Source organism: Schistocerca cancellata, chromosome 2, assembly GCF_023864275.1.
Source record: "Schistocerca cancellata isolate TAMUIC-IGC-003103 chromosome 2, iqSchCanc2.1, whole genome shotgun sequence".
NCBI classification, from domain to species: Eukaryota; Metazoa; Arthropoda; class Insecta; order Orthoptera; family Acrididae; genus Schistocerca; species Schistocerca cancellata.
In genome coordinates, this window is record NC_064627.1 from 417,022,664 (window position 1) to 417,045,418 (window position 22,755).

Below are 22,755 nucleotides of genomic sequence, written 5' to 3' on the forward strand. Positions count from 1 at the left end.
CACAAGGTTGGCGCCGGTGGCGACACCTACAACGTGCTGACATATGGAAAAATATGGCTCTGAGCACTATGGGACTTAACATCTGTGGTCATCAGTCCCCTAGAACTTAGAACTACTTAAACCTAACTAACCGAAGGACATCACACACATCCCTGCCCGATACAGGATTCGAACCTGCGACCGTAGCATGAGACAAGGGAAGTTTCCAGCCGATTTCTCATACACAAACAGCAGTTGACCGGCGTTGTCTGGTGAAACATTGTTGTGATGCCTCGTGTAAGGAGGAGAAATGCGTACCATCACGTTTCCGACTTTGATAAAGGACGGATTGTAGCCTATCGCGGTTGCGGTTTATCGTATCGCGACATTGCTGCTCGCGTTGGTCGAGATCCAATGACTGTTAACAGTATATGAAATTTGTGGGTTCAGGAGGGTAATACGGAACGCCGTGCTGGATCCCAACGGCATCGTATCACTAGCAGTCGAGATGACAGGCATCTTGTCCGCGTGGCTGTAACGGATCGTGTAGCCACGTCTGGGTCCCTGAGTCAACAGATGGGAACGTTTGCAAGACAACAACCATCTGCACGAACAGTTCGACAACGTTTGCAGCAGCATGGGCTGTCAGCTCGGAGACCATGGCTGCGGTTACCATTGACGCTGCATCACAGACAGGAGCGCCTGCAATGGTGTACTCAACGAGGAACCTGGGTGCGCGAATGGCAAAACGTCATTTTTTCGGATGAATCGAGGTTCTGTTTACAGCATCATGATGGTCGCATCCGTGTTTGGCGTCATCGCGGTGAACGCACATTGGAAGTGTGTATTCGTCATCGCCATACTGGCGTATCACCCGGCGTGAGAGTATGGGGTGCCATTGGTTACACGTCTCGGTCACCTCTTGTTCGTATTGACGGCACTTTGAACAGTGGACGTTAAATTTCAGATGTGTTACGACCCGTGGCGTGCGAAATCCTACATTTCAGCAGGATAATGTACGACCGCCTGTTGGAGGTCCTGTACGGGCATTTCTGGATACAGAAAATGTTCGACTGCTGCCCTGGTCAGCACATTCTCCAGATCTCTCACCAACTGAAAAGGTCTGGTCAATGGTGGCCGAGCAACTGGCTCGTCACAATACGCCAGTCACTACTCTTGATGAACTGTGGTATCGTGTTGAAGCTGCATGGGCAGCTGTACCTGTACACGTCATCCAAGCTCTGTTTGACTCAATGCCCAGGCGTATCAAGGCCGTTATTACGGCCAGAGCTGGTTGTTCTGGGTACTGATTTCTGAGGATCTATGCACCCAAATTGCGTGAAAATGTAACGACATGTCAGTTCTAGTATAATATATTTGTCCAATGAATACCCGTTTATCATCTGCATTTCTTCTTGGTGTAGCAATTTTAATGGCCAGTAGTGTAATCGTGGTTAAGTGGCGTGAGGTGGATACGGAATTGGTGAAATCACTTGCGACTCCCCTCCTCTCCAAATTGGAGCAGTTATCAGGGCTCGAGTGCGTCTTCGTAACTGATTGATCAGCATAGATGGCTGCCATGTCGAGGAACCAGGAGCGATTTTCGGTACTGCCAAGGATTTTTGTTTGATGGGGGGACTGGTGCAGGGTGCGCTTAGCCTCTTGATGCGAAATCAGGATCTAGTTTGATCTAGCAGTAGCCCGCATCTCGTGGTCGTGCGGTAGCGTTCTCGCTTCCCACGCCCGGGTTCCCGGGTTCGATTCCCGGCGGGGTCAGGGATTTTCTCTGCCTCGTGATGGCTGGGTGTTGTGTGATGTCCTTAGGTTAGTTAGGTTTAAGTAGTTCTTAAGTTCTAGGGGACTGATGACCATAGATGTTAAGTCCCATAGTGCTCAGAGCCATTTGAACCATTTGATCTAGCAGTAGCGGTTCCAACATTCTGGAAAGTCTGCAAAACGACCAGCGGAGCTGTGTGCTGACCACACCCCTCAGTGGCCTCTGGTGTCGTGTGGATGTAGTAGGCATCCCTTGGGCCTTCACATCTTGGTGGGGAGCTCACCACGACTAGAGGCGGTGTTACAGAGTACGAGTTTGATGAGCTTATCAGCGCCGGAGTGTTGTGGCAGACCTACCCGGAGGTGACGGTCTGAGCGTTTCTAGAAGCCCGCAGCAGCACCGCTGCGGCCAGGTAGAGGAAGGTGATGCAGCCCCAGCCGGAGAGCGGGAAGACCATAGCGAGGGAGCGCCAACGCGGCCTGGGCCCTGCGCGCCGCACGATCCACGCCAGGCCGTCCACGACGTGTGGGTACGTGAAGTCCATGGCGGGCAGCCGCTCCGGCACCAGCGCCATCGCGTTCACCGCCATGTCCGCCCGGCCCGCCACCACCGCGCCCAGCAGCCCAGTCCACGAGCCGTCCCTGAACCGGCCGGAGCCCGTGTCGTCTTCCGGCGGCAGCATCACCACTCTGGCATGCAGTACTCGCTGCACCGTATCCAACAGCTGCTGGAAAACCACAACACGTCCACCTCGGTGAAAATCAGTTTGCGTTTCACAATCATGTAAAAACACGAGCAGCAATAAAGATGTGGACCGTAGTGCCATGGGACACCAAAGCGAGCACGGACGTGTAGACGGCCCTGTTCTGTGACATTAGAACTTAGATTTTCACTTAGTTTTCTAAGGTGGGAATGGCATAATCAGACACGGGTTTTGCTTCTATGGGACAAAAATTCCCAGTGAGACGCACGATCGCTTTTACGTCACAAGCACTGAAACGCGTACGTTTCATATGTATTCAGTACCAGCGATGGCGAGGCATGAGAGAATCTCTGACCAGAGAGTTATTTATAGTTGCTAGTTGCACTCAGTCGGATATAGTTCGAGTAGTAGAGCGTGGGAGACGACAGCAGTTGCGAGTGGCACTCTGTCGGCAGTAGTTGTGTGTGAGGAGTCGGCGGGCGTCGACATGGGTCTCTGGTCACGATTCAGGACGAGGTATATTGTTATCGAAGGTAATGAAGCAGCATTGCGCTCAGCTAATAATTTGTTCAAGAATTCCCCCAATAATAATTTTTTTACAAAGTAAATCTTTTAAAGAAAAGTAATCATTTCAATTTAAAGAATTTTTCCACCCTTTTTGAAGAAAAAGCATTCATTTCAATTCAAAGAATATTTCCTATGCATTCCCTCCAAGAATCAAAATTAAACATGGGCCAGCATTGCACGGAGCTGTGTCGAAAAACAAGAGCAGATATTGATGGAGTTTACTGATGTAAGAATTTTGGTTTTTTTGTTCAGATTTAATAATTGCACAGGGCCGAGGGTCAGCGCAGCTGCCCTTATAAAATTTATCAGGTTCATTTCAGCGTTAATTTTGTGGGGACTTAACATTTTTGCACATTTTTATTATCATTGACTTTTATTACTGTGGGGAGTTTACATTTGGGCCATTATTATTCATTAATTTTGCAAGGAGGTTACGCTTGGTTCATTTTTATTATTGAGTTTTGTGGGAAGTCAACATTTGGCACACGTTTTCATTATCATTGTCATTACAACATTTCACGGGAGGTTACACTTAGCGCAATTTCCATTTTTTATTATTTTCATTTAACAAAACTTAAATTATTGCGGGGAGGTTACACTTGTCGACATCCGTACCAGGATCGTATATTTTTGAGAATCTCCTGAAAAGTAGTCAGATATCTGCTCTTATTTACTTAATTATAATTAGCATTTGGCGCAACCCTTTTACTAATTTTGTGATTTTCTCTCACAGGTCATCGGCAAATTGTTGCTGTTTGTTATATTTGTGTTTGTTGCATTTTGTATTGTCTTTGTTTCATTACTGAATAATCGTGATTAGTGTAAAAATGCCGCGAAAAACTATTAATAGTGCATCGCGAGGTATAATGAATGAAATAACCGACTTAAATAACTTCACCGATAGTACTTGTGACACACAGTGTATTGATGACAATCCTCCGTTTACTGACAATCAGTGCATTCCGACCACTAATGTTAATTTTGATCCTAGTGATGAACAGACGAACTCAATTGTGTCCTCTGTTAATCTAACGACAATTGATGACGCGGGGCGCTCTGTTGCAATGAGCACTGCCCAGCTCAACACAATCGGTTTGCAAAATTCACGTGACGAACAGACAAATTTTTTTCAGTGAAAATGTACAGTATAATCAGAATACGACAGATTTATTTAATTCCGAGGTAGTGACCGATAGTGCACATACGATCAGCAAACATTTTCTAGAACCACAGAATATCCAAATGGATACACAAAACGTGACAATTGCAGGTACACTATCAAATAACACAGAGAATAGAAATGCTAATTATGGCTCGGATCAAATTATGGCACTATTGCTACAACGAGTTAACGAAATTATTGAAAAACAAGACAACCTTATTGAAGAGAACAAACAATTTTTTGAAAGTTTTAAACAGCCAAACGAAAAACACGACAACCATAATGAACAGAACAAACAAATTAGTGAACAGATTACAGCTGTTACCGTCCAGCGTCACGAGACGAAAGAACAATTATGTGAAGAAAGTAAGGCTCATGCTAGGAACAGTAATGAAGAAATTACATTTGTTGTACAAGAATTAAGTAGTACACGTGTAGGCACAACAGAATCACTTAGGGATGAAATTAGTGCAGTCACTGAACAATGTCCTAAAAATGCGACACAGATACGCGACGAGTTCACTTTAAAGTTACCAGAAGTTTCACACACTCTGAATACGGAAGTCGATAATAAATGTGAACAACAGAACAACCAAATTGACGAACGTGTTAAAATGACAGAAATGAAAAGTGTTTCAGTCACTAATACGTCTCAGAATACGCCACGTTGCGAGTATTTGTCACACACAAATAGCCAGTGTCATTTAGGCAATTTACACAAACTACGTGACTTAGAATACGAAGTGACAGAGACAAATAAATTCTTATGCAATCGTGAACCTGTTCACACGTTGAGAGACGATAACGTTGATCACGAGCAATTCTTATCCGTAAGAAAATCTAAAGTATTCGAAAATGACAGAGCACAGGTACACGACGAGTTTAATTTAAAGTCACCAGAACTGTCACACACGCTGGACACGGAAAACGATAAGAAATTTGAACAACAGATCAGCCAAATTGACGAACGTATTAAAGTAACAGAAATGAAAAATGTTTCATTGAATAACACAGCACAGCGTACGGCACATTCCGATCGTTTCTCACACTCGTACAGCCAGTGTAACTTGAGTAATTTACAGAAGCTACGCGACTTAAAACCTGAAAAGCTACGCAACTTGAAATCTGAAATGACACAGACAAACAGATTCTCAAACAAACCTGGACGTGTTCACAAATTCAGAGATGATAACGTTGATTATAAGCAATTTGTATCTGTAAGAAAATCTAAGGAATTTAATAATGACAGAGCACAGGTATACGCTTTGAACCGTATACGACAATTTGTTTTTGTATTTTCAATAGCATTGCCTGTAATGAAGAAACTGGCATTAGTATGGATACAGCAATTTATTTCTGAATTTTTACCGCAATTGCCTGTAATGCAAAAGCTAAAATTTATTTGTAGCGCGTAATTGACCTCAGGGGGTTCATTACGCTTTAATGAATATGTGCCGTAGCGTACATAGGGCCCCGAGCTGTAGTAGTGCTGTTTCATCTTTAGTTTTCTGCACTGCTGCCTTCTCTTCTACTATCCTTTATATCTATCAAAACAGCTCTTCAACTATTGCTCTATCTAGAATTAAGAAACGTAGTAATAAAAAACCCGATGTGACAAATTTTTACCGAAAGTGACAATTTTTATTAGGCACTCCAGAACTACCAGCGTAATTTTAATAACTGAGAAAATTTTAATCATCAGTATGTACAAAATTTTCAGCAGTCGCAACAACATTTTGGTAACAATAAATGTTTTTCACCACAACAGCATGAAAGTCAGCCGCTTAGCATACGTAACCAACAATGCAGTCTACAAGGTCAACCAAGCTTTAATGTTTCGCCGCGTGCACGTATAGTCCCTGGTACAACAAATAGTAACGCACGGCAACAAAGAAATAACTACATACAGAAAACACAGTATTTCAGTTCCTATCGTAATGCGCCGTATAGAAATGACTATCATGACAGACGTAAAATTAATGAGCACAATTTTCAGCGTACATTTGATAACAGTCGGTCTTATCAGCAGCAAGAACATCAGCAACAATATATAATCATGAATGAACCAGACAGTAGATATCATCCAGAAAGTAATACGTCAGGAAGAAATAACAGAACAGTACAAATAGTGGAAATGCCACAACATCCTCCCGAAAATAATAACACGTCAGATAGAATTTGATTAAATACAGTACAGGTTGCATATTCCAGTAACGCAAGCAATAATTTTGACACGCAGAATCTTGTTCACGAAAATGTGTTATTTGAAACACGCTTTGTTGAATGCACCACTTTTATCGCACCCAGATCTTACCAGAAATTTTTCCATTGCCACCGACAGTTCTAACACCGCTTTAGGCCTACATATTTTTCAGGAAATTGAAGAAGATGGCTCTACAATAGTTAAAAACATCGCATTTGCAAGTCGCATTCTGTCACCTGCTGAACGAAATTATTCTGTTACAGAACTTGAAACATTATATGTTGTATGGGCATTTACGTGATTTAGGCATTTTCTTTATGGAAGACATACCACCGTCTACACAGACCATAGAGCAATACAATTTTTACTTTCGGCTAAATTCACACACGATAGATTAAGCAGATGGAAGCTTTATTTGCAGGAATTTAATTTTACAATAGTTCACATTCCCGGCACACAAAATATTGTAGCGGACGCACTATCTCGTTCTCTCGGCAACAATCAGCAAGACGTCGCAACCAACTTCTGCAAAGCAAATTTCAGCATCATGTATATTCAACAAGTTGCATTTGAAAATATCATTTCGTCGTCATTACAAGACATAGCACAAGAGCAAAATAAAGACAACGTGTGGAAAGAAATTAAACACCTTTGGCAAGATAGGAATAATGTTACGATTAGATACCATTACACTGTACGCAATGACATTCTGTTTCGCCGCTCTCATCCTGACAGCAACAATTGGTTATTATGCTTTCCTGACGAGCTTGTTAACAAATTAATCTGGTACACTCATTTAAGTTACGCACATTACGGAGCCAGAAAATGTTTTCTTATACTGAGACAGAACTGTTATTTTACGAACATGGAGAAACGTATTCGACGAGTTTTAGCGTCATGTAAAATCTGCCAGAAAGCTAAGTCAGACACAACTTTACATATTCCTCCATTATATCCCATTGTACCTGTTAAATTAAGACATATGGCCGCTGTAGACATTTTTGGTCCGATTCCTAGAACTAATAGAGGTTTTTGCTACATCTTTGTCGCTGTTGAACTCACTTCAAAATTTGTTACCTTCACTCCGTTACGCAAAGCTACTGCTAAAACTGTTTCGAAAGCGTTTGTAAAACATTTTTTATTTCATGTAGGGCATGTGTTGAAAGTAATTTCCGACAATGGACCACAATTTCGATCTGCTATATGGACACGTATGTTACGAGCTAGAAACATTTCTCCGATCTATATATCCAAGTACCATGCTTCTTCGAACCCTTGTGAACGATTAATGAAAGAAATTGGTAAACTGTGTAGAATATACTGCCACGAAAGACATATTGATTGGGACACACACATATTCTCATTCCAAGATGTAATTAATTCCATACCAAATGAATCTATTATGCTATCTCCGTCTGTTATACTGAGAAATGTTGAACCACCTAACAAAATTACAGAATTAGTAAACTTTCCTACATCTCGTCGATTACGACACCACGAAATAATCGACATTGCGCTGAACAACATCAAACGTGCCGCAGAGCGCCGGAGAAGACAGCAAAAACAGGTTTGTACACGCCGTGACTTTCACATTGGACAGAAAATATTAGTACGTACACACTATTTATCCAACAAAATAAAAGGTAGGTGCAGTAAATTTGAACTTCTATACGCAGGTCCATATCGGATTCGTAGCATTCCTCACCCCAATGTTGTACACGTCGAAACTTTGAGAACGAGAAAAAGTAAAGGCAATCACCCTGTCTCAAACATTAAACCTTTTATTGAATGAACATACTTTATGATTTATCACACTTATTTATGACCACTTATGCAATTATATTCACATGAACACTTACTGATGGTTATCGTATTTTTTCTTGGCAAGTGCCCGGCAAGGTAAGGTTAGCAGGTCGCTTTTCTTATCGTTACACATCAGACCGTGCATATTTTTCCAGATGAACTTACACATTTTATGACCACTTATGCAATTATATTTATGTAACTACTTACTGATGATTGTCGTATTTTTTCTTGGCAAGTGCCCGGCAAGGTAAGGTTAGCAGGTCGCTCTTCTTGTCGTTACACATCAGACTGTGCACATTTTTTCCAGAGAAACTTACGTATTGTATGAATAATTATGCAATGTTATCTAGTGACGTATTAATTTTATTAAATTTTCTCTCCATTAAAGTCTTTAATTCTCGCCTCTATTAACTACACAACATACAAGCTGAACACAACGAACGTCACATTTTTTGTGTTTCTTATGTATATACGATTGTTTCATGTTTTGTTTGTATGCACTATGAAATAGTTAAAATATAGCAAACACCAGTTGACTTTGACATTTTGCCTTATGATATCTCAACATCGTGACTGTTTTACATTTTTTGCTGCTACATTGTGATACACTGGGTACATTTTGCCTCTGAACACTGTCTATGTTTTTCACATATTACGTTTTCCGTCATGCTTTGCTGTATGCTTAATTATGTTACCATAAACAAGTCATTATTTAATGGGTATATGATTTAAATGCAAGACATTAATCTTTGTTCATCAATTTCAGAAAGAAATGATGCGTGAAAGAAATAAATTAAACAGAAATGGGAATTTCACCTTCGGAATAAACGAAAGAGAATGCAATACTTTGTGATGAAGAGTAAATGGATCAGGATTAACAAGCATTAACAAGAATATACTATACACATCGTAGAATAGCAGTCTTAACTAATTTTTTCTTTCAGAATACGAGGCGATTGATGCAGGTTGTCAGACAGAACTACACATCTTAGTTTTAGTGATGAAATATGATAGAAATAAGGAATAATTGTATAATGAATAATGAGGTGATTTTTTTTGCAGATGATAATGAATGCTGATGAATAATGATGAAGAATATGCTACTATGAATAATGAAGTTTTTCTTTACAGGTGATGATAATAATGAAGTTATGATAATATAGATAATGAAGTGATGGATAATGAAATTTTTTCTTTACAGATGAGGATAATGTGGAAGTTATGTATTCATGCTATGTAGTTATTTAAGTATTTGTTGCAGTTCGTTTTGACAGTATGTATTATATTGCATAGTAGGATGAATGAAGGTTTTGGAAGCGACAGCTATGGAACACATCTTTATACACATTTCACTACCTGTTAATTCGAAGTTCACTACTTTTCAGCATAGTATGCGTTTCTTCTTTCAGCTCAATAATCCATTTTGTATTTTTTCCAGGAGAAGCTTTTCATGATACTTACTAAACCTGTTACTTATTAAACCTGTACTAGTACTTGCATTTTTTTTACCCAGTTGTGTCTATCATTTATAAATGTGATCACATATACTGCCTTGTTTCATAACCTTGCTACAGCTGACTCATGACGAATGACGTTACACATCTTCATTTGCAGCAATAACTCAAAAGCAAACAAAGTAATTACCAGTCCCAAATAATGCTACTAGTTTAAGAGAATTCTGAATAATACTGATCAGCTCTGAATAGTATGTCACTTCAGTAATGACTTCTGAATAATACAAAAGGAAAAATGCTTTGTAACTGGCCAATGAATGCCACTGTTTATTGTAATAAGATTACTTATGATGCCCATGATTATTAATTATGTATAAATGCTATGCCAGTAATTAACTCATTTTCAATAATACAAAAAAATGATGCTTTGTAACTGGCCAATGAATGCCACTGTTTATTGTAATAAGATTACCTATGATGCTAATAATTACTATATTCAGTTAATTTTATGAGCATTATTCTGTAATACTACATACATGGTACAGAAATGTTCAGTAACTGGGTGATGAGTGCCACCCATTACTAGTGTAATTCTCAGTGAAGACTAGTATGTAACTTAATGTCCTTCACCTTCTGACCTGACTACCCTGAATTACTGCAATATCCATTTGTCCTGTATATCCTCTTGATCATGGAGCACTATATTTGGTTTTGCACTAATTCTACGTTGGTGTGCCTTGTAAAAGCGTGGTGTTGACACGACATGCTGTCCACCACCGTGAGCGATGGAGACGTTATTATGGTCCCACTGTTTGGTGTACCTAATGTACTACCAAAATGACAACATGAATATTACTACGACAGGTCAGTGTCTTGGATACACTGATTAATGCTTCAAGGAAAAAGAACTGCAGATTGTTTCACTTGGTGTTGTGCTACAGTAGAAAGATATGGACTTTCAGTGCAGCTGCGTGCAACCTAAACGGCTACAACCATGATGCAATCCTTCCCTTTCCTATCCTAATTCTTGTAACATAGTAAAAAAAGGTATATACAGTACATATACATTTGTGTCATTTGTTAGTATGATTTGTATTCATTGCCTTTACATTTTGTGATTTCCTGATATGTTCACTACTTCAGTGCGTGTGCACCTTTGTCATTTTTCTAACATGATTTCTATCCATTGTCTATACATTTTTTTGATTTGCTGATATGTTCTAAACTACAATGCATGTGCACTTGTGTCATTTTGTTAATATGATTTGTATCCATTTCCTATACATTTTTTTGATTTGCTGATGTGTTCTGTATTACAGTGCGTGTGCACTTTCGTCATTTGTTAGTATGATTTGTACTCATTCTGTATACATTTTGTGATTTCCTGATATGTTCAATACTTCAGTGCGTATGCACTTATGTCATCTGTTACTCGTTGTGTATACATTTGTCTTTGCCTAATATGTTTTGTACTTGGTGCATGTGCACCATATTTACTTCATGTTCTACATCTGTGTATTCTCTGTTTGTAAAATTAATTAGTTAAGAAAAAATTTGTTGCTCATGGCAAGTCCAAATGACTCACCATCGCTGCCAAATTTTTGCCCCCCCCAGTGGAGCGTTATGAAACGCGTACGTTTCATATGTATTCAGTACCAGCGATGGCGAGGCATGAGAGAATCTCTGACCAGAGAGTTATTTATAGTTGCTAGTTGCACTCAGTCGGATATAGTTCGAGTAGTAGAGCGTGGGAGACGACAGCAGTTGCGAGTGGCACTCTGTCGGCAGTAGTTGTGTGTGAGGAGTCGGCGGGCGTCGACATGGGTCTCTGGTCACGATTCAGGACGAGGTATATTGTTATCGAAGGTAATGAAGCAGCATTGCGCTCAGCTAATAACATATGTTAATTGTAATTAATTTGTTCAAGAATTCTCCCAATAATAATTTTTTTATAAAGTAAATCTTTTAAAGAAAAGTAATCATTTCAATTTAAAGAATTTTTCCACCCTTTTTGAAGAAAAAGCATTCATTTCAATTCAAAGAATATTTCCTATGCATTCCCTCCAAGAATCAAAATTAAACATGGGCCAGCATTGCACGGAGCTGTGTCGAAAAACAAGAGCAGATATTGATGGAGTTTACTGATGTAAGAATTTTGATTTTTTTGTTCAGATTTAATAATTGCACAGGGCCGAGGGTCAGTGCAGCTGCCCTTATAAAATGTATCAGGTTCATTTCAGCGTTAATTTTGTGGGGACTTAACATTTTTGCACATTTTTATTATCATTGACTTTTATTACTGTGGGGAGTTTACATTTGGGCCATTATTATTCATTAATTTTGCAAGGAGGTTACGCTTGGTTCATTTTTATTATTGAGTTTTGTGGGCAGTCAACATTTGGCACACCTTTTCATTATCATTGTCATTACAACATTTCACGGGAGGTTACACTTAGAGCAATTTCCATTTTTTTTTCATTATTTTCATTTAAGAAAATATTATTCTTGGGAGGTTACAGCACAACTTAGGAGACGCCGTATTGGATTACATCATTTGCAGATGAAACCCATGATATGTGGTTTTTATATTATAACTTACTATTTATGAATATACACTTTCTGATCGAAAGTATCCAACCTAATAGCGGACGTTAACGCTTGCAGTGCAAAGAATTGAGGGGGGGGGGGTGATATTTATGCCCACCTTTCTAAAATATTGTAACCTAGCAAGTTACTTAGGTTCAAAATTGTTCAAATGGTTCTCAGCACTATGGGACTTAACTTCTAACTGACCTAAGGACATCACACACATCCATGCCCGAGGCAGGATTCGAACCTGCGACCGTAGCGGTCTCGCGGTTCCAGACACTATAGCTCCTCGAGCCGCTCGGCCACACCGGCCGGCCCAAGTTACTTAGATTTTAATTTAAAAAATATTTATTGTTTTTAATGAATTCTTCTATCAGATTACATGTTTTTAATTTTTCAGTTAAATTCGAAACAAAAATTTAAATCTCAGTAGTAAATGTCACTTTCTCTAGTGAACGTCATATTCAATATTTCCAGCTTCACGGCCGTCCTTACACCTTACTATATAACAATATCTCTTTAAAAAGTATGTTGAAGTAAAAATCAACAGCAATGAACAAAATTTGTATTATTTGAAGTTTTTTGTGGTGGGCATTAAGTCTGTCATACATGTTATTAAAAGTGTGTCGCTACTTCTCAGTGTGAGCTAAAAGGTATATTCTGAGTTTCTGGACCCTACTTACACGTCAGTACCTCTTTAAATGTATGTAGTTAATATTATTCAACAAACGTCAACGAATTTGCTTCTTTGAAAGTTTGTAGAGGGGCGTTAATTAACCCTCCTCCCTCCTTGGTAATGCACGTTATGGAAAATACCTTGCTAATATGAAGTGTGTCAACCTTTCGCCTTTATGACGGCTTGAACTCTGCTGGGGAGATTTACAGTGAGGTGCCTGAATGACCGTGGAGGAATGACAGCTGATTCTTCCTCAAGATCCGCAAACAGAGAACTTAGTGATGTTGAGCGCTAGCATCTGGAGCGAAGTCTACGTTCTAATTCAACCCAAAGGTGTTCAGTTGGGTTCAGGTCGGCAGGGTGGACACGCCAGTTCATTTCAGGAGTCTTATTGCCCACAAAGATGATGCTTTATGACATGGTGTATTACCATGCAAATATGTTCATATCCTGCCACATTTACCGTTTTCTTAAGCGCACAAAAGGGACCACACCCTAACAATAAAAACCACCCATATTCCGTAGCATCAACTCCTCTGTATTTCACTGTTGGCACTACGCATGATGAACGTTTCCCAGGCATTCGCTACACCCAAACGCTTCCATCAGACTGCCACGGAGTGTAGTGTGATTTATCACTCCTTATTACTCGTTTCCAGTCATCCATTGTCCAAAGTCGTTGCCTTTTGTACCACCTCGAACGCTGCTTAGCACTGAATACAGCTTATGGTGCCGCATTGTACCCCATTATTTTTAACTCCTTACATACAATCATGATGCTAGATGGACTGCTGGTAGTCCTTTAGAGCTCTCAAGCGATTACTTCGGCTGATTTCATGCGATTTTATACAATCACATTCGGTAATGCTCGATGGCCCCTGTCTGTCAATGCACAACGTATGCCAGGTGAAATGTTTACATGTCAAGTGAGGAGCGCTGCTGTAAGCGTGACATGGTAGGACTCGGCAGTGGAGATCTGACAACTACACTTACGAGCTCGACACACAAACGATACGCAACTGGGTGAGCCTTATATCGTCTTAACCCAGAAAATTGGTAATCACGCTAACTGAAAATGCTCTGTGACCTCAAGACCGTGTTCAATTCAATTCTCATTAATCATTTGTTCTGAAAATTAATTAAATTTCCTACCACACGTAAATATTTTCCGTGTAGGATCAGCTGTTTTACAACGGAACGCCGTCACAGTAAGAGCACAATTCAGTTATGCGGAAGAAATTGGTCATATAAGATCGGCCATATAATTTATGAAAGTCGCCTGGTCTTCGCTGTTGTAGGACAAGAAAAGGTAACTACAATTCAGTACTTTTAATTTATCAGTTTATATCCCTTCAATTCTATCACAGTGAAATGAATGTCAATTAGCTGTCTCTACCAAAATTGCACGTATATCCACTTATTTAACATGACGACGATTGCCTACTTTAAGTTCAAAGAAAGACAAAATTATATCACAATAAGTCTAACAAATAAACTTCCACAGTGGAATGCGCGCATATGTGCGCAAAAGTACAATAAAATGATTGCTTCAGAGAAGCTCACTTAGGACAAATTGTTCTTCTAACAAGTGGTGAACAGCATAAACTGAACGGAAGATTCTTGCGGAACCGCGACAGTCTTTCTAACAGATCCAAGATCCAGATAAGTAAAATCACTGAAGAAGCATTGTAAGTTGCGGAACTGACCTCGAAAATTGGAGCTGCTCAGAGAAAAGGCAGCGCTACCGTTAAGAAGTGACACTTGCACGAAGGAGTAAGCAAAAACTGCGCCGGGCTGTGACCACGCCTCTGTCTTTCGGTGTGACCTCACAGCTAAGCGTCTCCACACTGTCTCTCTGTCTTCCTGACTTTCCTCTCTGCTCCCAGAAACCCACGGTTTATGGTAGGGGGGAGGGGGGGGGGAGATTCACACTTTCGCCACAGTAACCACCAAGAATTACTCTAAACACGCCAAAACGCAGGGGAAGTCTGCCAAAACTTCTCCGTTATCGCTTATTTCATGCTCGTTAACTGACCAGAGGTGTATATGCTGTGTAGGCACTCATCAGTTCAGACATTACCGCCACAGCGCCTATGCTGATGACCCGTATGATTGGTCGAAGCCGTCCGGCCAGTTAGATTCTGTAATTTTCCTCAACTGAAAACTGCAGTATGTCGCTGTCGCGACAACCGATAGGATTTGCAGATCTGTCACGCCAGCAATGTTCAGGGGACCTGCTGTCGCTCTTCCCCAACTTCTAAGGCCCATGTCGCATTGTTCACAATGGAACTCGGCCAGTTTGTGGTCCAACAGTCTGTGAACCAAAAGCCGAGCAATGAGTCCTGTGACGTCGCGTATTCAAACCTCTGCGACCACCGAGGTCTCTCACCAGATCCTGTGAGGCTTGCCTCAGGGAAGACAAATTCACGAATCTTACTCAAGAAGCTACTACCTACGTACTCCCCTCCACCACAGTAAGAACATTAAGCCGCCACTTTTATTTGTTATCGCTAAGAGATATATGACAGCTCCGTTACACTGGTCTTGGGCGAAATATTGTTATCCACTTCACGATCACATGCCAAAAGTCGAAGTGTCGAAGTGCCCCTGATGTATATGTTACTCAGGTGACATCCAATGACTAGTTCAAATGTGAAATCACTGAGCTCTCGTGTCGTAGCTTCTTTATTGACTACACAATACTTCCCGTCTCCTTTTGTACTAACGAGTCTGGCTCTCGTGACAACCATTGCTTACTTCCGCATTATATAGCAATGTCGGGATACACTTGATCTGACAGTATATGGTGTTTAAAAACAAAGGCACATTAATATACACTCGAAATATTTATCATAAGTGCGTCGTTTTTGGTACGATTTCTTATAATTTACTGTCAGTTTGTGATGTATCACTGGATAAAGCCTTCAGGACTTCGTAAGGCATAAACACTGTAGGACATAGATTCAAAATGGTGTCTGTTTGATAGAGACGTGGAGTGTGATCAGCTCACTGCATACATACAGCGTAAAAAAATTACATATACAAAATTAATGTGTTTAGAGGAGATAAAAGAACACTATGTGACAATACTGCCACAGGTGCTCTGTTTTCCAACTAGGGTTCCATGGAGGTTCTGAAGCTAGTGAACCCGCTAGTGATGTTTAGAGTGAGAATTCAGACAGCCACTTGGTCGTCCGTCGGTTTACATTAATGCAAACTGGCATCGGCGTGCTAATGGTTATCTAGCACCCTCAAAACAACCTGGTGTTTCATGACTAATGGCTGTAGCTTTATCCAAACGAGCAACCATCTCTTCTCGAGTGTCTATCGGTGTCTCGTACAAAAACGATTCGTCTCCCACCCCTCTCCCAGTAAAAGAAATCCATAAGAGTATGGTCGGAAGAACGTTGTGGTCACGGTACTGCCCTATCCCTCCCAGCCCAAAAATTAGGGAAAACATTGTCTAAATGATCACTGACTTCAGCGACAAATTGTGGTGAGCACCCGTCATACTGGAACCATGATATTTGCCTGGTTGGTAGTGGTACATTCTCCACCATTTCTGGCAATACCTCACTGAGAAAGGTACGGTAATTTCGTCTACAGCGTGTATCAAGCAGAAGATACGGCCAAATTAGATGAACATGAACAATACGACTCTCGCCTTTTACGATAAGTCTCCGTTGATGGAGCAACGCATGAACTGCTTTAGGATTTTCCAGCTCTCAGAACGGCTATTGTGTCTGACGAATTTTCCATCCCTTGTGAAGATGGCTTCGTTGGTTAAAAAAAAAGTTAGGATGTGAGGGATGTTTACCATTTGGTAATTTGGTTTAGATACCAGTGACAGCATTTCGCAGCCTGAAGAAAGTCAACAGCTGACAGCTTTGTACTTCTGATATTTAATGGCTGCATGCCCGTCCCTTGTAGGCCGTTCCACACACTGGGGTCATAGGTAACTAGTTCCTTGGCTATGAATCATGTGCTGTTACTAGTTTTGTCTTCTACTCACTTTAGTACAGAATACTCAGATAGAGCGGTTCACACACTGCGAGATCTACCAGTTTCCCATAGGTATCGTCAATGGGATTCTGTTTCATGAAGACGGTCATCAAGTGTTTGAAATTGGCCGTGATTTGGTAATCTCCTTCGCGGAAGTCGTTCCGCATACGGACGCATTGCTCGTCGACTGTTGCATCACTCGGTTGGAGTGGTACCAGCGATCAACAATCTGTAAACATTGGTAGAAGCTTTCATATGAATAATATACGAAAAAGGGAACGTTCCTCTTTCTGGCCCTAGGCGCGCCAGTCGGGCCCGACCAACCGCCGTGTCATCCTCTGCCAAAGGCATCATTTGATGCGGTACGAAGGGAATGTTGGCAGTACACAGCTCTTCCGGTCGTTATCGGCTTCCTTTACTTCGGAACCACTACTAGTCGATCGAGGTCGATCGAGTAGCTCCTCGTTTGGCCCTACGAGGCTTGGTGCACCGAGTAAAGTCCTCCCACCAGGAATCAAACTCAGGTTTGTCACATAGTAGTCAGCCGCAATGACCACTCATCTACGGAGGCGGACAAACAGACCGTAGCAATAATAATGTAAATGTCTGTCCAAAAACGAAGACACCGCTAGCAGTAGAGAAAACTTACCCATCCTATCAGTAAGCGATAAATGAGTTTGCAAATCTCTTTCCATTGTCAATATATTGTATACGTAGCAGTCAAAATAACTGTGAATGTTTGCCTAAGGAGAGTCCAGAATCAAACCGTTCAAGAGACCTAGCAGTGTATTGTATTGTGGCATTTGCATCTCATAACAAAACTCTTTCTTGTTATCTTCCCTAATAGGTCAACAGATTTGTGTACATAATTCTTTTACAACCTGCATTTTATTTGCATTCAGCTGAAGATGCAGGAACTTCCTTATTAATTTAATACAAGTATGTTCTATAATAATCACTGTTAGCACTGTCCATTCCAAAGTCATTGTTATCGATTTTGTGAATTTGTCATGGAACATAGAGTTTTGTGTTCCAGGAGTACCGTTACCCAACTGACTGATTCGATCTCAATTCAGTAATTACCTACTTATCTAAAAAATATTTCCGGGTTGTGGGACACATAATTTCTTATACAGTGATCAGCCATAACATTATGACATCCTACCTGCTAGCCAGTATGTCCAACTTTGGCACGGATAACAGCAACGATGCATCATAGCATGGAAGCAATGAGGCGTTGGTAGGTCGCTAGAGAGACCACATATGTGCACACACACACACACACACTCAGGTCGCTAGAGAGACCACATCTGTGCACACACACACACACACACACACACACACACACACACACACACACACACACACGCACGCACGTCACCCAATTCCTGTAAATTTCTGGGAGGGGGGCGATGAGCTCTGACGACGCACTTAATCACATACAAGATGTGTTCGGTCAGGTGGTGGTAAGGGGGAGGGGGGAGGGAGGGTTGACAGCACATCAATTGGCACTCGCTGCTATGTTCCTCGAACCACTCCACCACTCCTGGCCTTGTGACAATGGGCCATAGGCTTGTAGAAAAATGTCACTGCCGTCGGGAAACATGATCAACATGAATGGGTGTACAAGGTCTGCAACCAGTATCCGATACTCCTTGGGCGTTATGGTGCCTTGCATGAGCGCCACTGGACCCATGGATGCCCACGTGAATATTCTCCAGAGCATAATGGAGCCGCCGCTACAATGTCTCCATCCTCTAGTACATTTGTCAAGGAGCTGTTCCTTTGGAAAACGACAGATTCGCGTCCTCCCATCGGCATGATGAAGAAGGTATCGGGACTCATCAGACCATGCAACGCTCTGCCACTGCACCAACGTCCAGTGCCAAGGGTCATGTGTCCACTTCAGTTGTAGTTGCCGATGTTGTGGTGTTAACATTGACACTTGCATGGGTCGTTGGCTGCGGAGCCCCATCATTAAGGGGACTTCAGTGCACTGTGTATACTGACACACTTGTACTCTGTGCAGAATTAAAGTCTGATGTTAGTTCCACCACAGTTAGCCGCCTGTCCTGTTTTACCAGTCTGCCCAGTCTACAACGTCCGACATCTGTAATGAGTGATGGCCGCCCAACCCCACGAAGTCTGGATGTGGTTGCGCCATGGTTTCGCCACATGTTGAAGACGCTCACCACAGCCATCCTTGAACACCTGACGAGTCGTGCAGTTTCCGAAATGATCGTGCCGCGCCTCCGAGCCATCACTGCTATCTGCCCTCGGCCAAACTCAGGTAGACAGCGTACCTTCCCTATTCTACACACAGACAGCGTGCTCACTGATAACTACATGCACTATGCATGCAGTCATTCCTCACCAGATGCTGCTGCTATCGCCTATACAGGTTTTATCGATAGTATGTCGGTGGTCAAAAAGTTCTGGCTGATCAATGTAAATAACATATGTGGAAGTGTTGCACAAATAGGTATGTGCGTGCATTCAACTACACACACACGCGCGCGCTCGCGCTCGCGCATTCAGACTTATGCTTGCATGAAGTACAAAAAATTCAAGTTTCCACTATCTAACAATTTGTGATTAAATCATCCTCATCTGTGTCCATCTCTCCTTGCCCCTTGCTGATTTTCCGTCTCCTCCTCCCTCATTCTCTCTCCATGTTATCACGCTTACCCCAGTAGGAGGCTGGTGGTAATTACCCCTCCACAGTAATTTCTTTCCAGATGGGTACCGAATTTGGTTTCAACAGTTCCAGGAGTTTAAAATGAGCTTTTCAGTGATGGATTTGCCCGCCTACGCACATATCAAAAATATTTCACATATATTTTACATATTTCATAGATGAGTTCATCTGAATTTCTAGCGAATTTCGCCCTGCAGTTTCATTTTCACGCAGATCAATGTTTAAGACGTCGTATAGCGTGATACAATGATATAATGTTGATAGTACATCCGTATGTGGGCACTGTCTGTGAATGTGTTGTGAACAGAGTCTGTACTAAAGAAGTAATAAATTAAAACATCATAATGCCCCTGTTTTTAGCACATCTCGGTATTTAAAATGTCATATCTCCTGAACTAACTGTAGTACAATGATATAATTTTAATGGTACGTTCAGTGGTATATGTAAAAACTGTCTGCAAAATGAGTCGCAAATACCCTTGGAGTACAGAAGTAATAAATTAGAACGTCTTGGTTCATGCGGCAGTTCTACTGCATGAGCATCCAAAAAGCAAAAGCGATAAACTTTGTCCTTTCATCCTTTGCGGGGGTCCAGCGAGAAAAAGGTTTGTCAGGGTCTGAAATTATGTGTAAAATTTGTTGCAGGAGTCTAAGTGCTGGCATTTTCAAATACTTGATGAGTAAGGTATGAGTAACCACGCGTTGTGAGATACACTGCATATTCATCCCCACCCCTTTGATAGGTAGGTGGTTCATACCGCCACATTGACTCTTTCCAGACAATAATTGATATGTATACCAAGTTTGGTAGAAATCAGTCCAATGGTTTAGGAGGAGATGTGTAACACATATACAGTAGCGACAATAAGTATTTTTACAAACACATTTTCGCCGCAGTGATGTGCGTCGTGTCCTTCACTGCCTAGCCATTCCTTCTTGGCTCGCTGTGCAGCGGCACGCGTCCATATAGACACGTGCAACAGGGTTCGGCGCAGTGGCGGTAAGTACAGCACTGACATTATTGTTGTGGTCGGTTCAAAAATATTTTGACTATGGTTTACTGTCCGAAAACAAATGCATACGCCAGTGTTACGTCGAATACTTTTGTTTTATATTAGCTTTTGTTTTGTATTTATGCGCCTCCACAACATGCCGAAGGGCAAAGAATATTCAACACACCACAAAATGTGGTTGTCGATGCCCTACAACGAGGCAAGTCTCAGCCAGATGTTGCTCGGGATTTTGTTTTGTCCAGACAAACTGCGACTGTTTGTAATAAGAAGAAGCGATTATCAGAGACCACAGGTAATAAAGTACGGGTAGGCCCAGCAAAGTCACACCACGAATGAAGAATGTCGTAAGGAGGATATCAAAGGACGATCCAAAGAAGACTACTGTTGACATAAGCAGAGAGCTACGTGAATTCCACAATGTGGAAATATCGAGCAGTGCCTTAAAACGGATCCTTGGAGAATCTAATCTACATGCCCGGCGCCCAAGCAAAAAGGCATGAATACAGACAAAGAATAGGAAAGCCGGACTCGAATTTTCCAGAGCACAAAATGACTGGACACCTCAAAAGTGGCCGCGAGTGCTCTGTAGCGATGAAAGTAAGTTTAATTTTTGTTCTTTGGGACCTGTAGTGCAAAATATGTCTTCTAATGACATGATTGTTATGAGTATCAGCCAGCTACACTGCTCTTTAAATGGTTTTTATTTTATAAATCACTCACTATGAGCCTTTGCCATAATCAGGTGCTCTGCAAATACATAAGTGATGGTCTTAATATAATGGTCTGTAACTGTGATCTGAAAAGTTATGATACATTCGTTTGGTGTTTTTACCTTACATGTAATATCGTTGCTGCCCTGACATGTCTTTTTGTAAGACAGGTAAAGAAATAAATTAGAGACACTAAATAACACATCCATAGTAACAACAACAACATGAGGAGTATAAAACAAAAACATAACACCAAAAATCATCACAAATCATAGACAGTAACAAAATTATTACGAAAACAATAAAAATATAACAAAACTAAAACAAATTACAGAAAAAAATTAGGACCAAACGTATAAAATAAATAAAAAAGCAAGCGAATTTCCACACCTCACTCATTTATAATGGTAACTATGTAAACATGTAATATCGCTTATCCACTGTCATCCAAGGTGTCAAGAGAAAAATAGCAGACATAAGAACCGACTTAAGTCAGATATTCATCTCCAGCGTGCATCTAGGGAGAAACTAATAATTCTACAAAAAGACAGGACATGGAAGCAACGATATTACCCGTAAGGCAAAAACATCAAACGAATCTATTATAACTTTTCTGATCACACTTATAGACCATTATTATAAGACTATCACTTATTTATACATCTACAGAGCACCTGTTTATGGCAATTTGCTGAAGTGGGCTCATCGTGAGTGGTTTGTAAAATAAAAATTAATTAAAGAGCAGTGTACCTGGTTGATATTCATAAGTTCAATTTGTTTTCTTCAGATAGAATTCGATATTTTCTAAGACCAGTCAATGCAAGAAATGATGTCCGGTACCAAGTTACCACTGTTAGGCATGGTGCTGGGAATATCGTGGTGTGGGAATGCTTCTCCCCTCACGTGTCGCCCTCTGGTGTCTATTGAAGGTATTCTGGATCTTTTCAAATATTGTGAAATGTTGAAAGCCTACGTCAAAGATAAAATGGGACGAAACTGGGAATTTCAACACGACACTGATCCTAAACACACCTGTCCTCATGTCACAGATCTTGAGCAGGATGCGAGTAGGGATACTGCTGTTGGAGCTGTAGCGGTTATAAAGCTAAGTTCTGGCAAAGTTGTTTATGCATTCTTATACAGTTATTAAATTTAATAGTTTTCAACAGTGTTTCGTGCTCTTTGTGGCGAAATAACGATTTAATATACTTCTGGAAACGTTCGCTCGCTGTGTTTTTTAGCGTTTTGTGTGCGTTCAAGTCGTTTAGAGAATTCATGATTTAGTTTTCAGCTGAAGTTTCTTATTGTTTCTAGTGAAATATTTCAGTAAAATTTTCATTCACTGTTTTAATTTCGTTGAGTGTTCCAGTGACCTCTTGAATGTCTGGTTTTAGCTAATACATTTTGTGAATTTTT